This window comes from Psammomys obesus, unplaced genomic scaffold (assembly GCF_907164565.1).
Source record: "Psammomys obesus unplaced genomic scaffold, mPsaObe1.curated_primary_1811, whole genome shotgun sequence".
Lineage (NCBI taxonomy): Eukaryota > Metazoa > Chordata > Mammalia > Rodentia > Muridae > Psammomys > Psammomys obesus.
Window position 1 is genome coordinate 4,709,957 of NW_026590062.1, and position 7,556 is coordinate 4,717,512.

A 7,556-nucleotide genomic window follows, 5' to 3' on the forward strand; every position below is an offset into this window, starting at 1 on the left:
TGTGTGTGTGTGTGTGTGTGTGTGTGTGTGTGTGTGTGTGTGTGTGCCTGTTTACCTGTAAGTGCACTGTGTGTGTGCAGTGCCCCCAGAGGCAAGAAGAGATGGCCGGAGACTCTAGAACCGGAGTGACCGGCCATCGTAACCCACCTGAGGCAGGTGCTTGTTACACCACTCAGATCCTCTGCCACTGCAGCAACTGCTCTTAACCGCTCGTCCACATTCCCAGTCCATTATTTGATTTGGTTTTAGACAGGTCATTTTTGGTTTTGCTTGGTTTGAGTTTTTTAGATAAGCTCTCATTCTGCAGTCCGGGCTGACTTGGAGGCCCCTATGTAGCCAGGATGGTTTGGAACTAATTATGTAGCTCACATTGATCATGAACTCATGGCAATCCTCCTGCCCCAGACTCTCAAGGGCTAGGATTACAGGTGAGATGCCCCACAGCAGCCTGCTTTGTGGGGCTGTTGTTGTCTTTTGTTTGTTTGTTTGGTTGGTTGGTTTGTGGAGGCAGGGTTTCTCTGTGTAGCCTCGGCTGTCCTGGACTCGCTCTGTAGAGCATGCTGGCCTCCACCTCACAGAGATTTACCTGCCTCTGCCTCCCGAGTGCTGGGATCACAGACCCGCGCCACCGCACCCGGCTATGTTGTCTCTGTTTATACAGCCTCCAGCTCCGAATGCTCAGCCTTCCACCGCTGGGGTTGCCCATCCTCTCTGTTTTTGGGATCATCTTTTTTAGAGAGGCTTTCCTTGACCGTCCTTAAGGAAAACAACTCCCTACACCGACACTCTATCTGCCCTCCAGCGCCTTAGCTACTTCACCACACTTAACCGCCATCTGTTATATTAAATATGTATGGAATTAGTGTCTGCCTTTCTCCATTAACTACCATGGGGGCAGGGACTTGGATTTCTTTGCTGGTGTGACCCCAGCACTTGTCACATGACAGGCACTCACTGTGTTAACCTGCATCCTCTTAGTAGATGCTATTCTCATCGTTTCAGATAATGAAACAGAAACCCAGGAAGGCTGGGTCTCTTAGACTCATTGCTACGCAAGATGTGCTTTAGGAAGCACGGTTACAACTCCCAGGAGCTAATTTGACAAAGCTCAGGCCGAGCTGATGTTCACACAGAACAGGGAGGGATTAGCAAAATCAGTTATGGTAGCATGTGCCTATAACCCCAGCACAGGAAGGCTGGGGAAGGAGGATGAGTTTAAGGGAAATATCAGTTACTAGACACTGAGAAGGATGTGGGTTTTCAGGGGTGGCAGCGGGGTGAAGAGAGGCCGTTAGGTGCACACTGTATACTTGAGTGGAAATATCCCACTGAACCCTACAGTGCAGGCGCAGTTGATGTGAGCTAGTCAAAATAACCATGTTAAGATGGTCTGACTTCTGCAGATATGTTTCAGGTGGTCCTTGAGAAGGGACCGAGCCATCAAATGTCACCTCAGACCACCTCAGAGGCACGTCTGCACACGGGGCCTCTCACTGCCTCCCGCCCCAGGGGACTGGATGGCCTCTTTCTGTGTATGGAGCCTCCCAAGGCCATTGCCGGGCAGGCTCGGATCTGATGTCATGCTCTCTAGCAGCTGGTGATGTTTACACTCATGCTGAGGCCGCCAAGGCTGTCTCTCTGTTGTGCTGGCTCTGGGTCAGCTCATGATGGTAGAAGAGGGTGTTGGGGTGACTCTGGCTAGGAGCAGAACTTGCTTAGGGGAAAACCACACCCGGGGTATGCTGCCTGTTATTTCTCCTACAGTGTCTCTCAGCTGAGAGCACTTTTTCTTCCTGGACCAATGTATAGTTGTATACCAGGAGTCTAATCCTGGAAGGTATTGAGTCGTCTTTCCAGCAGGTCTCCAGGGAAGCAAGGATGTGACCTCTTCCTTCATCCTGTGTATCTGAACTGGACCCCATGATTCCTGAGGTCCCCAAATGACCCTTTAACTACCCAGCAGTGGCCAGTAGAGAAGGAGGTACAAGTTAAGTGTGTTATGACAAATCATATCATAATATGGGTCCTACAGTGAGGACACGGGACAGCATGGGTGGTGATATCAAGCTCAAGTCTCAGGCTTGACGCTTAGCTGTGACGTCATCCATGCGTCACGGAGTGGGCTGTGAGGACTTGGCATAATTGATTTGTCTGGCATCTGTTAGGCACTTACTGTGTAAAAGGCTCTTCGCCTGTCCTGATTTCATCGTTACACGTTGACATCGGTGTTCTGATCCCCATTCTGCAGATGGGGCAGCTGCAGTCCAGTGTGGTTGAGTCATCTGCCTAGGTTTTACCCTCTATATGATAAAGCCAGTATTCAGATCCAGAAATCTGGCTCCGAAGTTTTCACATTGAACTTCCATGAAGTGCCGCATCAGGGGCTGAAAAGGTGTTGGCTCAGCCAGTAAGAGCATGTGTGCAGTCCTGAGGATGAGAGTTTTTTTTGTTTTTGTTTTTTTCTTAAGATTTACTTATTACATATACAGTATTCTGCCTGCAGGCCAGAAGAGGGTACCAGACCTCATTATAGATGGTTGTGAGCCACCGTGCGGTTGCTGGTTGTTGAACTCAGGACCTCTGGGAGAGCAGCCAGTGCTCTTAACCCCTGAGCCGCCCCTCCATCCCAGGGCTAGAGTTCTTAAATAACAAGCCTGCTGTCCATAAGAACCTGCAACTACACACCCAGGGAGTTGGTGCTCCCCTCTGCTTCCCCACCAGCACCAGCACACACGATGAGGCAGACCCATAAACACAGATGAGTGCTTGCTTAAAAAAGTTAGTTCTTGAGCCAGGACGGGTGGCGCACGCCTGTGATCCCAGCACTTTGGGAGGCAGAGGCAGGCGGATCTCTGTGAGTTCAAGGCCAGCCTGGTCTACAAAGCAAATCTAGGACAGCCAAGGCTACACAGAGAAACCCTGTCTCAAAAAAACCAAAATCATCGTCATCATCATCTTAAAAACAAGCAAACAAACAAACAAACAAACAAACAAAAAAGTAGCTCTGGCAAATGGCTCAAGGTGGGGTAAGATGCTTACTTGCCAAGTCTGATGACCTGAGTTTGATCACTGGGATTCACATGGTGGAGAGAGAACCAAGTCCTGAGAAAAGTGTCCTCGATCTCCACATATGTGCTGTGGATGTGTGTGCACACAAATAAATTATATGTAAATATATGTGACTTTAAAAACATCTTAAAGAAACATTACATCAGTAACTCAAGGGATTTTAGCAGAGTGTCTGGCAGCGTGAGAACCCAAACTTGTGCGTCTGAGGCCAACCTAGACCATATGACAAGGCCCTTTCTCTCAAAGGAGAAAAAAGAATGAATAAGTAAAGTGAGCAGGGTCATGGCGCACGCCTTCGATCTCAGCACTCGGGAGGCAGAGGCCGGCAGATCTCTATGGGTTTGAGGGCAGCCTGGTCTATATAGTGAGCTCCAGGACATCCAGGGCTACATAGTGAGACCCTATCATGCTCACTTAGGTTTCCTTCCCCGTAGCTGTTTAGGTTATTATACTTGTCAGCACCTGACTTTCTTCAGGCTACTCTGGAAGGGTGTTGGTACACTCCTCACTCCTGCTCTTCCCAGCCATCCCCACCTCCCACAGGCAGTCTCTCCTGCTTACCTCCTGCCCTCTGATGTCTGGTCCCCAGCGATCCTGAAGCTCTCTGTCTCTTGTAGGAGGAAGGTCCTGTATCCTCATCTCCACCGTGAGTTCAGGAGCTCTTGCATTCCCACCCCTAAGTTCCCCGGGGGCTGGCACAGAGCAGGGACACCACACAGGGATGAAGCTGGATTTAGATCCTGGTTCTGCTGCTTTGGTTGAATAAATCTCTTCATTTATCTGGGCTTTGGTCTCTTTTGCATAACAAAAGATATAATAACACCTGCTATTCGTGTTGTTCGAAGGACGAAGTGTGATTTATGTAAAGCATTTAGTCTTGCTCAACAGATGACATCGGTTATTATTAATTTTCTTTGTTGCTGTTTTGTTTTGTTGTTTTTTGAGACAGTGTCTCACTATGTAGCTCTGGCTGTCCTGGAACTGTAGACCAGGCTGGCCTTGAATCAGAGACGCAACTGCCTCTGCCCCCCTGGCGCTAGGATTAAATACTTGTGCCACCACCGCCCAGTGGACCTCATTTTGTAGCCCAGGCTGACCTAGAATAGTTACGCAGTTCAGGCTGGCTCCTGCAGTGATCCCCCTGACTCAGCCTCCAGAGGCGTTGGCGACACAGATGCGCACGGTTGGCATTAATCATTCACAGTTAGACTGGGTTAAGCCGAACCAGGCAGAGTGCTCACCTAGCATGTAGGAAGCGCAGTTTGACCCCGAGCACCTAAGAAAACTGGGTGTCAGCAGCAATCCCAGCATTCCAGGAGCCAGCTACAGAATGAGATCCCATATTCAGAAATTCAAGGTCATCCTGGGCTACATACCTAGCCTAAAATACATGCGGTCCTGTCTCATAAAGAAAAGAATTCGGATACATGGCGTGTGAAGATGGGGTACGCGGAACTGGAGGCTGGCTCAGTAGTGGACAGACCTTGCTGCTCCTGCAGAGGATAAGGGCACAGAACCCACGCAGTGGGTCAGAGCTGGCCACAGTTCCAGTTCCAGGGAATCCCACGTCCTCTTCAGGTCCCCGTGGGCAATAGACATGCATGCAGTCAAAACAGCCATACAGATACAATGAAGAGTCATTTTAAAACATGGTATGCTGAAAACATTGTATGACTCCCTACCCTGTTGTGTTTAAACAACATTTTTTAGAAAGAAAGGCTGCCTAAAATACCACGAATGTCTGTCTCTATTCTTGTAAAATGTATAGAGAAATACTGTAGCAGCTATGCGCACGTGTGACGGAAGTTATGTCCGGGTTTTTTCTTTTTAAATATTATGCTATGAATGTATGCTATTTGTGTTGTTAAAAAAAAAAATCCTTCCACCCAAAAACAGGTTGTTAAGTTGCTACCAGGATTTCTGTTGCTGTTAACAGTTCCATGAGACTGTAAGTCACTTGAGGACAAACCCCCTTCGAGCCGCATAAAGACAGGAAACGGACTGGGTAGGGGTGGGTCTGGCGCACCTGCGCCTGCAGTACCGCTCTCTCCCAGCGGGTGGCAGGCTCCTCATATGCGGGCGCCGCCCAAGAGCCTGGCCCAGGGGAAGTCCTGCCTGCGACCTTCAACGTGGCTGCTCAGAGTCTCAGGTTCCTGGAAGGAGGGAGAAATGCAGGGAGGTGAGACTTGAGAGAGGAATAGAGGGAGCCCAGGCAAGCCTCAACCTCAGCGACTATTTTCTTCGGGCCCTCTTCTGACGCTTCTCATCTTCCTCACATTGGAACAAGAAGAGAAATCTTCAAGGTAGGCCTGGTGGTATGCCTGTTATCTCATCACCTGGGAAGCTAAGGCAGGAGAATCAAGAATCCAAGGCCGAAACGGATGGGGCGCAGGCCTTTAATCCCAGAAGTGGGGAGGCAGAGACAGGAGGATCTCTGGTAATTTGAGGCCAGCCTGGTCTACAGCGTGAGTCCCGGGGTACATGGGGGAATGGGAAACTTAGGTTGTTCTAGCCAGGCCTGTAATTCCAGCTACTGTGGAGGCTGGAGCAAGATCACAAGTTCAAGGCCAGCCTAGGGTATAGAGGGAGTCCTTGGCCGATGTGGGCAACTTGGTAAGATCTGTCTCAAAATAAGAAATAAAAGCTAGACATGGCAAGGCACATGCTTTTAAACCCAGCAGTAGAAGACAGAGGCAGGAGGAACACTTTAAATTCAGGGCCAGCTGGGGCTACATAGTAAGGACTTGTCTCAAAAACAAAAAACAAGTAAATGAAAGCAAAAAGAGGGCTGGGAATAGAGCTCAGCGGTACAGCCGTTGCCTGACATGTGTGAGGCCCTGGGCTCACTCCCCAGAACAGCAAAAACCAAACAAATAAATGAATTAGAAAAGAAGAAAAAGGAAAGGGGATTGCCTAAAGGGCCTGCGTTCTGCACTGACACTGCATAGAAACAGCCCTGGTGATGAATCCCTGTGATCCCAACATTCAGGAGAAGAGGGCGGAGGACCAGGATCTCATGGTCATTTACCGACCAAATCCAAGGCCAGCCTGGGCTACATGAGAACCTGTCAGAGAGAGGGAAGGGAAACCCTCATTTTCCATATGAGTGGGAGACAGAGCAAAAGAAAGGAACTTTTTTGAAAATCTACGTAACTCAGGATTCACTTGACAGTTTTTTTTTTTACTGCCCCTACTGGGTAATTCCTTTGATGTTTCAGGACTTTGTGAGCATCTGAAATGGGGGCTGGGGACAAAAGCTTGGGTTCTCTGGAAGAGCAGCACGTGGGCTGAGCCGTCTCTTCAGCCTCTGTTTTGTTTGTTTGTTTGTTTGTTTGTTTGTTTTTAAGCCAGGGTCTCTCTACATAGTTCAGGCTGCCCCACCCTCCGGAGTTGTCTCCCTCCTCCTCTTAGGTTTTTGTTTTTTTAACTTTTGTTTTCTATCTTTGGAGAGAGGGGAGGGAGGGAGAGAGAGATCCGGCGGTCACACAGTGCAAGTGTGGCGGTGAGAGGGCAGCTTGCGGGAGCTGGTTCTCTCTGCCTACGCCATGGGTCTTGGGCAATGCAGCTAAGGTTGTCCAGGCACCTTTAGCCAATGCGCTATTGTGCCACTCCCTTCTTCCATCTTAATAATTACAGGTGAGGGATGTGGGCAGCAGCTCGGTTAATAAAGTACCTGCCCTATAAGCATTCAGACTCAAGTTCACTTCCTGGAACCTATGAGGCAAAAGAAGAAGAAAAAGAAAAAGGCAAAAAAAAAAAAAAAGAAGTAAAAACTTGTAATTAGAGCACTCGGGAAGGGGAGACCGGAAGACTCTAGCAACCAGTCTAGCCTGCTGAGCTTCAGGCCGGAGAAAGAGGAGGCCCAGCCCCTGAAGAATGACACCAAGGTTATCCTGAGGCTTCTACCCACAGGCTCACTCCAGTGCACACACACTCACGGACCTGCAGACGTGTGCACCCGAGCACACACGAGTTTGCACCTGAGGACACACACATGCACCCGGGTGCACACGCACACGCTTGCGCACCTGCACACGCAGACAGACACGCGCAGTAGTTGTAGATAAGACATTATATGGCTAATGCCGAGAAGAGAAAGAACGGACCAAAGAATGAAGGAATGAATGAGTGAACGGAGGCCTGCCCTCAGCCCCGTGCTGTATCCCAGACTCAGCTTGAACTTGTTATGTAGCTGAGGATGACGTTTAATTTCTCAGCCTCCTGCCTCCAGCTCCCCAGCGCTGGGGTTATGTGTGTCGTCACTGCTGGGGCAGGAACCCAGGTCTTCTTGCACGCCAGGCAAGCCTGCCACCAAATGGGTGACACCTCCCATCCTAGAGATTTTGGAGGTTTTTTTGGTTTTGTTTTTTTGTTGATTGATTTTTGTTGTTGTTGTTGTTGTTGTTGTTTTGTTGTGTTTGCTTTGGTTTGGTTTTGGAGACAGGGTTCTTTGTGTAGCCCTGGCTGTCCTAGACTTGCTTTGTAGA